Consider the following 17,438-nt stretch of genomic DNA (forward strand, 5'->3'; position numbering starts at 1 on the left):
AGCATGGACCACGAAGTTTCAATCGCACTGTACGTGCACGCCCGCACGTGGCATTTTCTGGTATTTTGTGGAAGAGCCACACTCAAGGGGCCAAAGAGTCACGTGTGGCTCGCGAGCCGCAGTTTACCGACCATGGCTCTAGCAGAATATGTTTTTTGCATCCAAAGTATTCTCTCCTCTCTTTCTGGGATTCAATAGCATGAATGTTAGACCTTTTGATATTGTCCCACAGAACACCGAGGCTCTGTTTATTGTTTTTTACATTTTTTCTTTCTGTTTATCATAGGGAAAATGTCCAATTATTTGTTGCCTCTTTCCTGTCACCTCCATGCCACTGTTGAGCTATCCCAGTGAACTTTTATTTCAGATATTGTATTTTCAGTTCTAAAACTTTCATAATTCTTTTTTATAGTCTCTATTCAGCCGAGAACATCTATCTCTCCATTCCAGACCTTTACCGAGGAACAGTCATAACATCTGCTTTAACATCTTTGTCTGATAATGCCAATGGCTGAGTCATCTCAGGGCTGACTTTCAAGTTTTGGCTTCCCTCTCAGTCTGCATGCCATTAGTAAGTAACTTCACAGACTCCTCAGGTCGTTAGTTGCAGTGTGTATTTGTTCAGAATTTCCCATTGTAATCAGTGGGAAAGATAGGCTGCATTGGGCTTAGCAGAAGTCATTGTTGAATTTTAATAATATGCATGTTCAATGGATAAATGTTGAAAATATTAAGTGAAAGAAGCCAGACACAAAAGGCCACATATTGTGTGATTCCACTTACATGAAATGCCCAGAATAGATAAACCCATAGAAAACAGAAAAAAAAGACTCGTGTTTCCAAGGTTTGAGGGGACGGGAAGAATGCAGAGTGAATGAGAGGAAACCCCATGGACGGGCACAGCTCATTTTACTGCACTTCACTTTATTGTGCTTCACAAATGCTGCCTTTTCCACAAATTGAAGGCAAGACCCTTCCCCTTGGTCTGAAACCAAACCCACAATATCTCTGAGGTGTGTCTGTAGGGGGTTTCTTTTGTGGATGCAAAATGTCCTGAAAGTAAGTAGTGGTGATGGTTGCATAACTCTGCAAATATATATTTTTTTAAACTTTTAAAAGAGTGAATTTCATGGTATGTGAACTACATCTCAAGTTGTTATTTTGAAAAAATATATATGTAGCCCTAACCGGTTTGACTCAGTGAATAGAGCGTCGGCCTGCAGACTCAAGGGTCCTAGGTTCGATTCCAGTCAAGGGCATGTACCTTGGCTGCGGGCACATGCCCAATAGGGAGCATGCAGGAAGCATCTGATCGATGTTTCTCGCTCATCGATGTTTCTCTCTATCCTTCTCCCTTCCTCTCTATAAAAAATCAAATATATATATATATATGATTTTTATTGTTTATTTTCAACAAATACTGTATTCTACTTGAAAGTTAATTTTGAGAATTTCCTGTTGTGCAGTTAGCCCCTGACATCATTAAACATGTTCATTGCAAGAGCAAGTTCACTGACAGTTCACAATGATTCCAGCTCACTTTGGATACAGTTTTTGTTTCCAGTCCAAGTTGGATGGAGTACTCATTTTTAAGCTATTCAAACATCAAGGACAATTTTTTAAAATTTAATCTCAATTTCTGAAGTTTACTTTGCTTCTTTTTAATGCAAACACAAGAGGAACATCTCAGATCTTACTCTCTGTGTATGCAGTTTCTCTTTTCTTAGTTATCTTTTTGTTTTCTGCTGTGAAGTTTTAAGTGCAATTCATCAGACCCAAAATATTTGCAAACAGCTGTAATCAGCCTTAAACAATACACAGCAAAGCACCACACTTTAAATTGTTGCTTGAAGAATGAGCACAGAAAATGTGGAGAAGGTCATTAACTCTGCAACAACAAAATGTAAGAAAATAAGCATTTACATTGAAAAAGGAATCAAATATTAAAAAAAAGAATAAGTTAAAAAAAATAAGAAAAAAAGAATAAGTTTTTAAAATAATTCAAGCTATGAATCCATAGCTTTTCTTAGTATGATTTTTTAACTTTTAATTTTTGAAATTTACTGGCATGATTATGTAGACAAAGCTTAAATAAAAGAAAATGTTCCCTGTCTCATTGTTTTTTAACCATGATTATTATAATTATTTTTTTTTTATTCATGATTACTAAAATTAATTTAAGGGTGTTAAAAATGAACTGCTTTGAGTGTCAAATAAGCAAAGTACACAGCTGCCCTTTGGTGTTGACTGTAGCAAGGAGGGCACCTGTGATTAAAACTTTCCCTTAGACATTGTGACACACTGTGACAGACCCTGCCCCAAGACCCATCTAAGACCATAGACCTTCTACTTAACCCACATAAATTTCCACTACTCCCCCCCACCCAACTCTAAGTCTATTCTACATATGGCCACACCCTACCTGAGGAACAGAACATGTTGTACATCTGGAACCCACTGATGCCAGCTCCACCCCAGAGCCCCCACCATAACCTAACTTTATCAGGAGAGCCAGAGGGAGCTGCCAGCTCCATCCCAGAGACCCCACCTTAACACTTTTTTTAATTGATTTCAGAGAGGAAGGGGGAAGGAGAGAGAGATAGAAACATCAATGATGAGAGGGAACGATTGATCGGCTGCCTCCTGCACACACCCTACTGGGGGATCGAGCCGAAACCCAGGCAGTGACCTTGACTGGAATTGAGCCTGGGACGCTTCAGCCCACAGGCCCACGCTCTATCCACTGAGCCAAACCAGTCAGGGCTCCACCTTAACCTTTAAACCTCAGTCCCTCACAGAGATAGGGCCATTAGCTCTCTATAGCTATCGGCCCCTGTCCTCCCTTAGAAAGTGAATAAACCTTTTTTGTTCAGTTACTCTTCTGTGTGAATTCTTTCACAACCCATGACTTAAATTGAGAAAGCCATCAGAGCCCACCTAGCACACTGTAGTTTCCAAACATAGTTGCCTCATTGACTTTCCTCCCATTGAGTGACCCACTCTACGTCCAATCTCCTCCTGCTTAAAGGGGGTGGGGGGGGGAGGAAGGACCCTTGTGTCTGCCTCAACCAAGAGAGAACAACAGAAATGATATCTGTGACTTCCAAGGTTAGGTCATAAAAATGTCATACATTCCCTTCCACCTGTTCTCTTGGAACCCAGCCACCATGCTGTGAGGCCTCATGTAGGTGTTTCGGCACCACTGGATGTGTGAGTAATGAACTCCAAGATGACTCCAGTTCCAGTCACAACCTGACTTTAATGAGAGATCCCAAGAGAGAGCCACTTCATCCAGGTAACCTCCAGAACCATTAGAGATAATAATAAAATACTATCAATATTTTAGACTTCCTACTGCTTGCGATTTACTAGGTACCCAGAATAGATTTCAACACCAAGTGGGGTGCTGCTGAAACAAAAACCAAAAACATGTGGCATTGGCATTAGGACTAGGAGTTGGTCAGAAGCCTAAAGGGCCTTAAGCAGGAAGTTAGTGAAGGCCTCAAGTGTTTCAAGATATTCGCTGGTGCCCTAACCGGTTTGGCTCAGTGGGTAGAGCGTCGGCCTGCAGACTCAAGAGTCCCAGGTTCGATTCCGGTCAAGGGCATGTACCTTGGCTGCGGGCGCATCCCCAATAGGGTGCATGAAAGAAGCAGCTGATCGATGTTTCTCGCTCATCGATGTTTCTCTCTATCCCTCTCCCTTCCTCTCTGTAAAATATCAATAAAATATACTTTTTTAAAAAGAGAGATAAATTAAAGATGAAATGTTACATATGCATGATCCATAACTTGCTGAGATCAAAATAAAGTTGTTTCTTATCTTAATCACTGCAAATGACTAATAACGCCAAAATTAAGAAATGGTTTCTGGGCAGAGTCAAATGCAGGGCATTTTAAGGAAAGCATAGTCTGAAAATTAAGTGAAAGATAAAACTATATAATTATTTTATAAAACCTTAGAAAGATTTAAGGTGGTGCTTCAAACAAAGGCTTTGTAAGGATCTCAGAGGTATATCCAGCAAAATATCTCTATTAAAACAATAGGGCATATCAGAATCTTTAGGACAAGGAGTCCAAGCTAGAGAAGGGGTAATTGCAAAGAAATTTATATACAGATTTTTGTCCAGCGGGTTGTTCTATAATTGCTGCCTACAATACCCACAAGGTGTGTGTGTGTGTGTGTGTGTGTGTGGCCCTGGCCAGATAGCTCATCTGGAAGCAGATCTAGCCTGGTCTTTACACTAATGATGATTATGTGGCTGCATATTAAGGACCTCCCTTTGAGGTAAAAAGGAAGGGATTGTGTAGGGCTCAAACTGTGGCCAACAGTGGAATAAAATAAAATAAATTTTTAAAAAGAATCAGGCTAAGGAACTGGTTACCTATAAACATGGGCTACTATTTAGTGAAAAGAAAGGATGGTTTAGAAGAGAAAGAGCCTAGAGCAGCGGTCGCCAACTGGTGGTCCGCAGACCACTGGTGGTCCGTGAGGTCCAAAAGGTTGGCGACCACTGGCCTAGAGGATAAAACCAAGAGCCACAGTGAATTCACAGGCAGTAGAACTAAACAAAATCTCAGTAGCTATGCCTGAGAAACCACCCCCAAGAAGCCTCATCCACATCTGGATGAGATCCTGGACTTTTAACTGATGCCATAATGGGATGTAACTTGGGGAAAGGATTGAGTGTACTTTGCAGGTGGGAGGGATGTGACTTGTGATCAAAAGATAGACTGTGACAGACTGTGTTTTCCAAATATTTCCACAATAATATCTAACATCCCACATGCCTTTTTGTAACACTGACACTACTCCCATCAAATGGTGGAATCGAGATTCCCCCTCTTGTGTCTTGTCTGGACTTCTGTGACCACCTGAACCAATAGAACACAATGAAAGTGATGCAATGTGACCTCCAAGGCTAGGTTAAATGTCATGCTCTTCCTTGCACCATGTTATCTTGGGCTACTTGCGCGTAGAACCTAGCCACCATGCAGTGAGAAACCCAAGCCTCATGAAGAGGCCACATATAGATGTTCCAGCCAACAGCCCAAACTTGAGATCCCAGTCAACAGGCAATATCGACCACCAGATATGGTGGATGCCTCAGCCACTGTCCGACTACAACTACAGGAGATTCCCTAAGTGAGAATAATAGCTGAGCCACCAGAACTGTAAGATAACAATAAATGACTGTTAATGTCTTAAGTCAATAAGTTCATGTTTTAAGACAATAAGTTCATGTTTAAGTCACTGAGTTAATCTTTTAAGACACTAAGCTGATGTTTAAGTTAATGTTTGAAGTCACTAAAATGATTGTTAATGTTTTAAGTCACTAAGTTTTAGGATGATTCATTATCCCAATTGATAATTGGAACAAACATGCAGAAGCCAAAGAGAGGAAGGAGAAGAAGGCCTAGAGAAGAGCTAACCCAGTCCTGTATCGAAAAGTGTTGACAAAGATGATAGGCCCCCTGCCTTATAAGAGACAGAACTATATAGGCACAGGCATATGGGGTCAAACCGCATCTGTCCAACAAATGGCATTCTACTTTGTGGATGTCAACATATGGGTGGGCCTCTAGCAACTCCAATATGGTCGGGGGGAAGAATTTCTTAGTTCTCTGTTCTCCAAGTCACCCTTAACTAATACTTTTTCCCAGCTTCTATCCAACATGAACAAATATATCACCATCAGAAATATATACTGACGGGGGTAGTGTAGATTTTGCAGAGGAGATATCATGGAGAAGAGTTGAAAAAATTTAACCCATTTCTAAACAACCATGAAGATCCAGGAAATAATACCCAAAAACGAGCCTCGGAGAAAAGTTCTGTACTTTAAACAATAAAAAAAGAAAAAGAAAAAGAAATAAATAAAAATAAATTGAGGCCTACCTTGGTGTTAAAAATAAAAAAATTATCAATGACATTAAAAGGGAGATAAGAGGTGATATTGCAACCAAGAAACAAAAACCAAGAAATTGTTTTTTAAAACATGATCATTCAGGATGAATGATGGGCCCTTAATAATAAAAATTTGATAGCACAAATTAAAGTTTCAAAAGAAGGTTTGGAGGAGGAGTTAGTGAAATCTCCCAGAAAAAGACAAAGAAAATAAGACTTTAAGACTTTGTGAATGAGCGAAGAGCAGGGAGAAGGGTAAGGAAAACATAAAATAAGTAAGAAATTGTTCTAGAACTAAGAGCATTAGTTCCGGATTGATACAACCCACCAAGTGCCAACGAAATGAACATAAAACACGTAGACCAGGCATCCCACTGTGAGACTTCAGCATGCTGGGGACAAGGAAAAAGCATCCTAAACACTTCCAGAGAGAATTTTTTAAAGTCACATAGAGAGTCCAAATGGTATCAAACTCCTCAATAGCAACATTGGAAACCAGAAGAAGTGGGACAATGCCTACAAGAATTTGAGGAAAGTTCTGACCCACATACCTGGCCAAATTGTCAATCAAATGTGAAGATAAGGTTCTGTTCAGACATACAAGAAGTAAACCATTTTACCTCCTATAGACCCTTTCTCAAGAAGCTACTGGAGGATTGCTGGGGTCCAGCCCCAGCGGGTCCAGGGGTTCCCAAAGGTGTGGACGGAGTTGGCGAAGAATGAATGACACAGAAGCAGCGTTTAGGTGATCATCATGGCCAGGTTCTTCTTTTTATTGTCATCTAACATCTGTATATGTACTATTTGGTCCCAATCCTATCCATTCTATACAAAAGGCCAGGGGGCTTCCCAACTCCATTCAAAGGTTGCTCTATTGTTCCACTAAGCTACAAGGAAGTAACTGAAGGAGGTCACTCCAAGCAAAGATCAAAGCGACCAACCGCCCCTCTGGGGAAACAACCTTTCTCAGCGAGGTGGTCCTGTTTAAAACACATAGCTGTTAAGAGAGGAGCAAACATATTAAGAACAATATGCCATATACGCCAGGTCCCTTGAAACATCGCTGCAGGGACTGCCTCAAGCAGCCAAGGTGGATTGGCTTCCAACAGAGGATGTGTACCACTGTCCTAAGGAAATAAGCTGAGAAAGGAGGCATGGGATCCAGGAAACAGAGGAAAGGCAAAGAGAATTCCCAAGGATGATGGTGAGAGAATAACAATTGAATAGCAGGTCTACAGAACTATCTAGAGTCAAGCAGGAAGCTTGTCCCAAAAATGAATGAACGAATGAATGAATGAATAAGTTTTACTTTGATTAAAATACAAATTAAACCTGGCCAGGTGGCTCAGTTGTTTGAAGCATCGTACTGTACACCAAAAGGTTTGGGGTTCAATTGCAGGTCAGGGCACTTACCTAGATTGTGGGCTCCATCCCTCGTTGGGGCACATATGGGAGACAACTGATTGATGTTTCTCTCTCACATCACTGTTCCCCTCTCTCTAAAATCAATAAAAACATCCTCAGGTGGGGATTTAAAAATATATACAAACTAGAGGCTCGGTGCATGAAATTTGTACATGGGAGGGGGGGTCCCTCAGCCCAGCCTGCACCCTCTCAATCTGGGACCACTCAGGGGATGTCCAACTGCCTCTCACAAGCCAGGACCACTGGCTCCTAACTGCTTGCCTGCCTGCCTGCCTGCCTGCCTGATCGCTCCTAACCCATCTGCCTGCCTGCCTGATTGCTCCTAACCACCTCTGCCTGCCTGATCACCCCTAACTATCTCTGCCTGCCTGATCACCCCTAACTGCTCCCCTACTGACTTGATCCCCCCTAACTGCTTCCCTGCTGGCCTGATTGCCCCTAACCGCTTCCACCTCACCTTGCACTAGGCACCCAGGGTTCCCTCCTCCAGCCAGAAACAGGCACCCGGGACCCAGGCTTCCCTCCCTCTGGCCAGCCACAGGCACTCAGGGCCCAGGCTGGCTGCTGCCACAGGGGACCGTGGCTTCACCCAGGCTGCAGGCACAGGTACACAGGACCGTGGGGTGGGCGGCTTGTTCCTCTCCCAGGCCACAGGCACAGGCACAGCCACTGGCACTCGGGACCACAAGGCGGGCGGCTTGTCCCTCTCCTGGCTGCAGCCTGGCTGGTTCTCATTCCTCTCTTGTGAGCTCATTTGTGCCTGGCTGGTCCCCATCCCTCTTTCCCCAGTGTTGAGTGTCTGAGCCCTTAAGGCATGAAGGCATGAGGGTGTGATGACCATTTGCATATTATCTCTTTATTATATAGGATTAAAATTTTAAGATGTAGAAATATTTTTAAAGTTATTGTAGAGATGTCACAACAAAAGATAAGGAATAAGATGGATTTCTCCATTAAATGCTCTCTGCACTATATTAGTTTATCTGTTTTCTCCTACTCCCACTTGCAATGCCAACTAATAATGACATAACTATAACAAATCCCAAAGTATCTTGTCCTACTGCCTGATGTCCTGTCAATGCCTGGTTTCCCCAACTATCCCTTTATATATCGTTCAGTTCACAAAAATAAGGGCAAACTGTGTTGTTAAAAGAGCAATTGTGCCCTGGCCAGTGTTCTCAGTGGTTAGAGCATTGGCCTTCACACTAAAACTTTTGGGTTCGATTCCTGGTCAAGGGCACATAACTGGGTTTCAGGTTCAATCCCCAGCACTTGTTGGGGCGAGTGTGGGAGGCAACCAATCAGTGTTTCTCTCTCTCTCTCTCTCTCTCTCTTCCCTTCCCTTCCCTCCCCTCTACTCTCTCTAAAAATCAATGGAAAAAATATCTTCAGGTGATTATTTACAAACAAATCAAAAAAAAGGAGCAATTATATCACCTATTCAAGTCTGACCAGTAAGTTCACAGGTCGTTTTGGGTGCCAGCCTCAGTGTTCTGTGGAAACTGAAGTGACACAAGCAGTAAGACTAGGTCCAGTGTGTGTGTGTGTGTGTGTGTGTGTGTGTGTGTGTGTCCTCATTCCAATGGCCAAGGGCTCCTCCCTTGATGCCTCTATGTGGCCTGATGAGAGGAGAGAGATGCTTGGTGGGAGCCTGGTAGTCTATCAATCCTGCCACAACCTGGACTTTATGGCATTCATGTTTAACAGCTATCTTTTTAGTTAAAAGTTATAAATATCTGTTAGTTGGGATTATTCATGCTTTTGACTGAAGAGAAAGGAAGAGGTAAATACTAAATCCAGAATCTCAAGCTTTAACGAAAAAGCAGGAGTTAGCAGAGGTGGCCCAGGCCATAGAGATCCTCCTAAGAGCCATGAATGGACATAGGTGGGGGTCAGGAAAGGGATGAGGCTCAGGAATGGGACAACGGACAGAATTCAGATCAGAGATGAGACCATGGTACCCGGAACTTAATGGCATTAAAAAGCTGAAACGCGCCGAAACCGGTTTGGCTCAGTGGATAGAGCGTCGGCCTGCGGACTGAAAGGTCCCGGGTTTGATTCCGGTCAAGGGCACATACATTGGTTGCAGGCACATCCCCAGTAGGAGATGTGCAGGAGGCAGCTGGTCGATGTTTCTCTCTCATCAATGTTTCTAACTCTCTATCCCTCTCCCTTCCTCTCTGTAAAAAATCAATAAAATATATTTAAAAAAAAAAAAAAAAAAAAGCTGAAACGCACAAATGGCTCTCATGGACATTAGTGAGACTATTGAGGAAATTCGAATATGAGCAACATATTATGTAACAGTGTTCTCTCAATTGTGAAATTCTTGGTTGACAAAACATATCATAATTATGTAAGAGAATGTTACTAATCAAGCAATACTGTATAAATATTTACGGGTGTGGAAGTATGTAAGCGTAAAGTATCATGATAATACAACTTACTTTGATTGCAGCCAAGAAACAAAACCAGGAGAAACCAAGATGGCAGCACAGGTAAACACCTGAAATTGCTGCCTCACACAACCACTTCAAAAATACAACTAAAAGACAAAACTGACATCATCCAGAACCACAGGAAGGCTGGATGAGTGGAAATTCTACAACTAGAAGGAAAGAGAAAAGCACACTGAGACTCAGAGGAGGTGCAGAACTAAAGTGCAGAGGTACAGAGGCAAGTGCAGAAAGGGCTGGCAACTGAGGACGAGGTTGTCTTTTTCAATCGGGAGGGAGTCACAAGCTCCCAACTGCTCTGAACTCCAGTTCCGGGAGAGTCTCTGGGGACCCAGACTCATAGGGGGAGAAACTGGACTGTCTGGAATTAGGCGGAACTCAAGGACGGCTTTCCCTCAGAGGTGCTTGCAGAGATTACCATGGGACACTGAGACCCTGGGCCTCTTAGGGCAGGGCTGAGGATCAGCCATAGCTGTTTGCTCTGCCCTCTTGAGTCCCTGAGACCCTGCCCCACCCAAGCTGTGTGCAGAGGCTTTTGCATATGAATGGCCTGGCCCTTTGCAATCTAAAATTACCTAAGAAACTGCAGCTGGGTCAGAGAGACCCAGAACATCCAAAAGAAGGCCCAAGGCCCCAGAGAAGACTGCATTGCTTCGCAGCTGGGCCTTATCTGGGCACCTCCAAACCTCAAACAAAGAAGAGGAATCTGCTGATCTCTCCATAGCTCCTGCTGGGTAGCCTCAGGCAGAGGCTAAATTAGCACCTCCTTAGAGATCCAAGAGCCTGTGTACCCAGTGGTCAGAGTGGGACCATCCAGATTACAACTCCTCAGATCCATAACGGACACATCAGGAGGCAGACTCAGAGAGCACCAAAGCCCCACTGAAGCAAGTCTTGCCCCAGAAGGGTGTCTCCAGCACAGAAGTTCTCCCACTGCAGACACAGCTGATTCTCACAGCCAATTGGCCTGGAGGTCAATTCCTCCCACTGGTACCAACAACAATCAAGGCTTAACTACAACAAGACTGTGCACAAAGCCCACAAAGGGGTGCACCAAGAGTGTCCACCTCAAGTAATTGGGGAGGCTGAGCCACTGGGCCCTATAAGACACCTAGCACAGAAAGCCACTCTATCAACACAGGGAAGCAGCCAAAATGCGGAGACAAAGAAACAGGTCACAAATGACAGAAATGGAGGAAGGCAAACTACTGGATATAGAGTTCAAAACCACACTTTTAAGGTTTTTCAAGAATTTTCTAGAAACCGCCGATAAATTTAGTGAGACCCTCAAGAAATCTAGTGAGACCCTCGAGGATACGAAAAAGGACCAACTAGAAATTAAGCATACACTGACTGAAATAAAGAATATTATACAGAGTTCCAACAGCGGACTAGAGGATCACAAGAATCAAGTCAAAGATTTGAAACACAAAGTAGCAAAAAACACCCAACCATAAAAGCAAAAAGAAAAAAGAATCCAAAGATATGAAGATAGTGTAAGGAGCCTCTGGGACAGCTTCAAGCGCACCAACATCCGAATTATGGGGGTACCAGAAGAAGAGAGAGAGCAAGATATTGAAAACCTATTTGAAGAAATAATGACAGAAAACTTCCCCTACCTGGTGAAAAAAATAGACTTACAAGTCCAGGAAGCGCAGAGAACCCCAAACAAAAGGAATCCAAAGAGGACCACACCAAGACACATCATAATTAAAATGCCAAGAGCAAAAGACAAAGAGAGAATCTTAAAAGCAGCAAGAGAAAGACAGTCAGTTACCTACAAGGGAGTACCCATACGATTGTCAGCTGATTTCTCAACAGAAACTATGCAGGCCAGAAGGGAGTGGCAAGAAATATTCAAAGTGATGAATACCAAGAACCTACAACCAAGATTACTTTATCCAGCAAAGCTATCATTCAGAATTGAAGGTCAGATAAAGAGCTTCACAGATAAGAAAAAGCTAAAGGAGTTCATCACCACCAAACCAGTATTATATGAAATGCTGAAAGGTATTCTTTAAGGAGAGGAAGAAGAAGAAAAGGTAAAGATAAAAATTATGAACAACAAATACATATCTATCAACAAGTAAATCTAAAAGTCAAGTGAATAAAAAATCTAATGAACAGAATAAACTGGTGAATATAATAGAATCAGGGGCATAGAAAGGGAGTGGACTGACAATTCTGGGGGGAAATGAGGTGTGGAGTGTTCGGGAAGAGACTGGAAAAAATCGTACACCTATGGATGAGGACAGTGGGGGGAGGGGTAAGGGCAGAGGGTGGTGTGGGAACCGAGTTGAGGGGAGCTATGGGGGGAAGAAAGAGGAACAACTGCAATAATCTGAACAATAAAGATTTAATTGAAAAAAAAAGAAACAAACAAACAAAACCAGGATATACAACTTACCCTCAAATGGTTCAAGAAAAAAATATAGATATAGAGAAGGCAAATGAGGCAAAATATCAGCATTTGATTAATCTAATTGAAAGGTATATGGGTGTCTATTGTACTGCTATTCTGTTAACCACCCTACAGATTTGAAAAAAATGTCTGTTAGGAAGCTTAAATTATTTTTTAAAAAACTGAAATACTTTGCTACAGTGTGAATGTCAAAATGTCCTGCCTCTTGCCTCCAGTGACAGGATTGGTGGAGTTCCCCAACCTTCTTCCATCCAAAATGCCTGCCCCCCAGATTGCCCACACAACAGGCACTGCTCTCACAAAGCCCTCTGGCACCATATGTCTCCCCACTATCCCCAACAGTCTCTTGTGGGGCCCCCATTCTATTCTACAACAACATAATTTCACTGCGTTGTATTCCTCTATTTACCTTTCTCTTTCCCAGGATACAAAGAGATCCTTAGAGATAGTCACTGTAGCTTTCATTTTTCTAAACTCCAGCACCAAGCATAATGCGCAGCCTGCAGGAAGTACTATGGACATGTGGAAGCAGTGAGTGAAGGAATGGCCTGTTGGATGGACAGACAGACAGATGGTACGTGGAATATGGCAAATGAAAGCAAGTAACCTCCAGGCTGGTTGACAGGGACTGAAATGATCAAAGTGTTAAAGGGTTTATCAGCCGTGGGCAAACTACGGCCCCTGGGCCGGATCCGGCCCGTTTGAAATGAATAAAACTGAAAAAAAAAAAAGACCATACCCTTTTATGTAATGATGTTTACTTTGAATTTATATTAGTTAGTTCACACAAACACTCCATCCATGCTTTTGTTCCGGCCCTCCGGTCCAGTTTAAGAATCCATTGTGGCCCTCGAGTCAAAAAGTTTGCCCACCCCTGGTTTAGATTCTTGGTGTCTGAACCCAAAAATGTGGCATAAGCACTATGCCACCACATGGAGGTGACTGAGTCCCCACTATGAACCAGGAATGTGGGACAGGAGATTCAGCAGTGGGCAGCCCCAAAATAAAGTCTCCACTCTCATGGTGCTTGCGTTCTTTTGGGAAGGGACAAACTCTAAACAAATTCATATCAAACAGCATGTATCACAGTGGTTCTCAACCTGTGGGTCCGGACCCTTTTGGGGGTCGAACGACCCTTTCACAGAGGTCACCTAAGACCATCTGAAAACACATATATAATTACATATTGTTTTTGTGATTAATCACTATGCTTTAATTTTGTCCAGTTTGTAACAATGAAAACACATCCTGCATATCAGATATTTACATGACGATTCATAACGGTAGCAAAATTACAATTATGAGGTAGCAACGAAAATAATTTTATGGTTGGGGGTCACCACAACATGAGGAACTGTATTAAAGGGTCACAGCATTAGGAAGGTTGAGAACCACTGATGTATCAGGTGGTGATGTGTTAAAAGTCGAGGGGCAGGGTAAGGGCTTCACAATGGGAGATGGGGGCAGAAGAAGTGATTTCCGACAGCATGGCCAAGTAAAAGCCATCTGAAAACATCAAATCTCTGCCTCCCTGAGAGAGGGCCCAGCCCAGAGCCTGGGATGGGTCTCGGGAGCACTGCCTCCCCCTAGCGGTTGAGACAGGAACCACATGCCAGGCTGAGGAGAGGCTGGAGAGCGACCCTCCCTGGCAGACAGAAACCAGAGAACAGGCCAGGAACTGAGCAGGAAGGGCACGTGGGTGGCTGCGGAGCAGCGGGTGGCCACGGTCCCTGGGTGGAGATGGCAGTGGCGCAGAGCCTGGGCCGGTGCCCTCCTCCCTCCTCACGGGCAGAATCTTCGGCTCGCCTCCCAATCCTCCCACGGGCTCTACCCCCTGCCCTCTGAGACTGCTCTCCCTGAGCGCACTGATTGCCGACACACCCCCTGCCATTCCTCCGCAGCACTGAGGCTCCCCTCCTGTTGGAAGCTCTTCTCCTTTTCTAGGACACCACCCTCTCCAAGTTCTCTTCTCTCTTTTACAGGCACCTCTTTTTTTTTTCTTCTTTAAATGTATTTCATTGACTTTTTTTTTACAGAGAGGAAGGGAGAGGGATAGAGAGTTAGAAACATCGATGAGAGAGAAACATCGATCAGCTGCCTCCTGCACACCCCCTACTGGGGATGTGCCCACAACCAAGGTACTTGCCCTTGACTGAAATCGAACCTGGGACCTTTCAGTCCACAGGCCGATGCTCTATCCACTGAGCCAAACCAGTTAGGGCTACAGGCACCTCTTGATCCTAAAAGGTTGGTGTCATCTGGGTTCCATACTCAGCTCACTTCTCTTTTCATTCCAATCATATTCCTTGGGTGCCTGGGCCCTTCCCAAGTTTCTCTGCAGCCCTGAACCCCCTTCGCAAGCTCTAAACCTCACCTACCCAGTGGCTTCCATGTTCTAAATTACTGCCAGACTGTGACTTCCTTCCGAGAAAGATCTAATGAATGTATTATTTCCCCAATGCCTAGTACCCTCCTGGCACACCATCAGCACTCCATAAAGCCTAAAACTACTCCTATTTGGGCTACAGATCCTGCCATTTGGAGGTTATCCCAAAGGCCCATCTCTGGGGGCTTATAAGCAACTAGTGGCTCAGTGCACAAAATTTGTGCACATTAAAAGGGAATTTAGCCCTGACCGGTTTGGCTCAATGGATAGAGCGTTGGCCTGCGGAACTGAAGGGTCCCAGGTTCGACTCCGGTCAAGGACATGTGCCTTGGTTGCAGGCGCATCCCCAGTGGGGGGTGTGCAGAAGGCAGCTGATTGATGTTTCTAACTCTCTATCCCTCTCCTTTCCTCTCTGTAAAAAATCAATAAAATATATTTTTTTAAAAAGGGGGGAATTTATTAGAGAAAATATTTTAATATTGCTATTTGCCCTTTCTCTATAATAGAAGTGTCACAGATGAAAGAAAATTCTCCCTCCTGTCAGAATCTGGAGCACACATTGGGACCCAACGTCAAGTCACCACCACCCAAGTGCAACTGGAAATCACATGAGACCCATACCCAGCCGGCCCCACCCCCGTCAAGCCCCACAGGGCAGGGGGTGCAGCCTCAGGTCCCCTGGCCTGGTGTCGGGCGGAGGGCGCAGACTCAGGTCCCCCAGCCCCTGTGCTGGGGTGGGGGGGCACGGCCTCAGGTCCCTGGCCCCAGCGCAAGAGTGCTTGGGCGCCAGGGTGTGACTACCATTTGCATATTAGTTCTTTATTATATAGGATGAGGACACTGACACAGCCTACTGACCACAGACTAAAGGCCTGGGCAAAGCAGCCAGCTCTTCCCGAGGAGACACTGCACCCAGGTGAGGCCCACCCAGCCTGAAGCATTCAGGACTGAGTGGCAGCCCTGCCCCAGACAGCAGACCACGGGCACCCTTAGATGCCAGGCAGCCGGACCTCCCCATGCCCACCACGGCTGCTGCCCAACCCAGTGCACATTTCCTCCCTGGTCTCTTGGGCTCCAGCTCTCTTCCACAGGTTTCCAAAGCTGATGGAAAATAAAACCAGTTACTTCCCTCCTCCCAGGTAAACTTGAAAGGAATCTCTGCTACTTAGAGAACAAAGCCCCAACTCCTGAGCCACAAACCCCCGGGCCTGGCCACCTGCGCCCTGGGGAGGCGGCCAGCCAGCGCCTGGACCAGCAGCGTGAGCAGTGGCTACAGCAGCCTGAAGGAGGAGGAGGAGGAGGAGGAGGAGGAGGAGGAGGAGAAGGAGGAGGAGGAGGAGGAGGAGGAGGAGGAGGAGGAGGAGGAGGAGGAAGAGGACCGCCTTCTTCAAGAGAGCCCCCCAGGGAAAGCCCCTCTCTGTTTACTAGACACTTTGAGTGATGTCTTGGTCTTCTTGGGCTGCTGTTAACAAATACCACGGATTAGGATGTGGAGAAAGAGAAGGGAACCCACAATTACCTCAGCAAAGAGGAAACCCAAGAGAAAATTCATAAACACAAGTTAGCAGTCACAGACAAGTTGAAGATGACCTTGAATCCGAATGGGACTTACACTGGCTTCACCGAGGTGCAGATGGAACTCTGCACGCCCCCGCAGCCGCCTCTGCGGCTGGAAGGCCCGCTCCCAGCAGCAGCGGCAGCATGAACACTCTTCACATCAGCAGCACCGACACCGACACCGACACCGACACCGTGGGGGAAGTGATCGAGGCCCTGTTCAAAAAAGTTCCTCGTGGCCGAAACCGGTTTGGCTCAGTGGATAGAGCATCGGCCTGCGGACTGAAAGGTCCCAGGTTCGATTCCGGTCAAGGGCATGTACTTGGGTTGCAGGCACGTCCCCAGTGGGAGATGTGCAGGAGGCAGCTGATCGATGTTTCTCTCTCATCGATGTTTCTAACTCTCTATCTCTCTCCCTTCCTCTCTGTAAAAAAATCAATAAAATATATTTTAAAATTAAATAAATAAATAAATAAATAAAAGTTCCTCGTGACCCTGAGCTCTGCCAAGTTTGCACTTTATAAGCGCTGTTACCGGGAAGATCAAGTCTGTGCCCGCAAGCTCTCAGGCCCGGAGCACCCACTCTGCCTGCGTTTGGCAGCAGGGCCCAGAACAGGCACACTTAGTTTTGTTCTCCATGAACATGAAATTGGAGAGTGGAAAGCCTCCAGCCTTCCAGAACGGCGGAATTTCTTGCGTGTCTTGGGCAAGGAAGAGGATGCGCAGCTGTGTAACCTGAAGAGGCGCTACAGGCCTGCAGACAGAAGCTGGAGGCGGCCCTGAGCGAGGTGTGGAAACCCGGTTCAAGGCCGGCTGCCGGTGGCTCAGGGCGCGCAGGGCCTGCGGACAAACCAGCAGCCAGTCTCTTCTCGGAGGGCTGTTTCCTGGCCCCGGGATGCGAGAGTCTTCCCCCTTTTATCTCTAGAGTTAGTTCTCCAAACGCGTGCAGCAGCCCCTGCGCCTGGCGTCCTCTGTCCCGGATCCTGCGAGCTTGTCTGTTACAGCTGCGTGTCCCTCCCGCCAGCTGTGGAGCTGGGCCACGCTAGTGCTTGGAAGCAAGGACTCTGGGTTTTGCTTTCTCATTTTCTTTGTTGTTTTAATTATTCGATGATGATGTTGAGCTTCAGGATGTGCAAATGATTTTTTTAAAGCTTAACAAGGAATCTAACTTGTCCTATGTTGAAACTACCTGTCTTTTATTTTCTTTTATTTTTCAATATCAGAGGGAACAGCCATGTGAATGAAAGGCACAGGAAGCCGGGAACTCTGAGGAATTTGGAGGGAC

At 45.1% G+C, this 17,438-nt stretch overlaps 1 pseudogene; it reads left to right on the forward strand.

Moving 5' to 3' along the window:
- The first annotated feature begins 9,818 nt into the window (after window positions 1–9,818).
- Window positions 9,819–17,199, forward strand: LOC138994974 (ras association domain-containing protein 3-like; annotated as a pseudogene).
- Window positions 17,200–17,438: the final 239 nt, after the last annotated feature.

The sequence above is a fragment of the Myotis yumanensis genome, unplaced genomic scaffold, assembly GCF_028538775.1.
Source record: "Myotis yumanensis isolate MYYU_CA2020_CCGP unplaced genomic scaffold, mMyoYum1.0.hap1 SCAF_16, whole genome shotgun sequence".
In the NCBI taxonomy this organism is placed as follows: Eukaryota; Metazoa; Chordata; class Mammalia; order Chiroptera; family Vespertilionidae; genus Myotis; species Myotis yumanensis.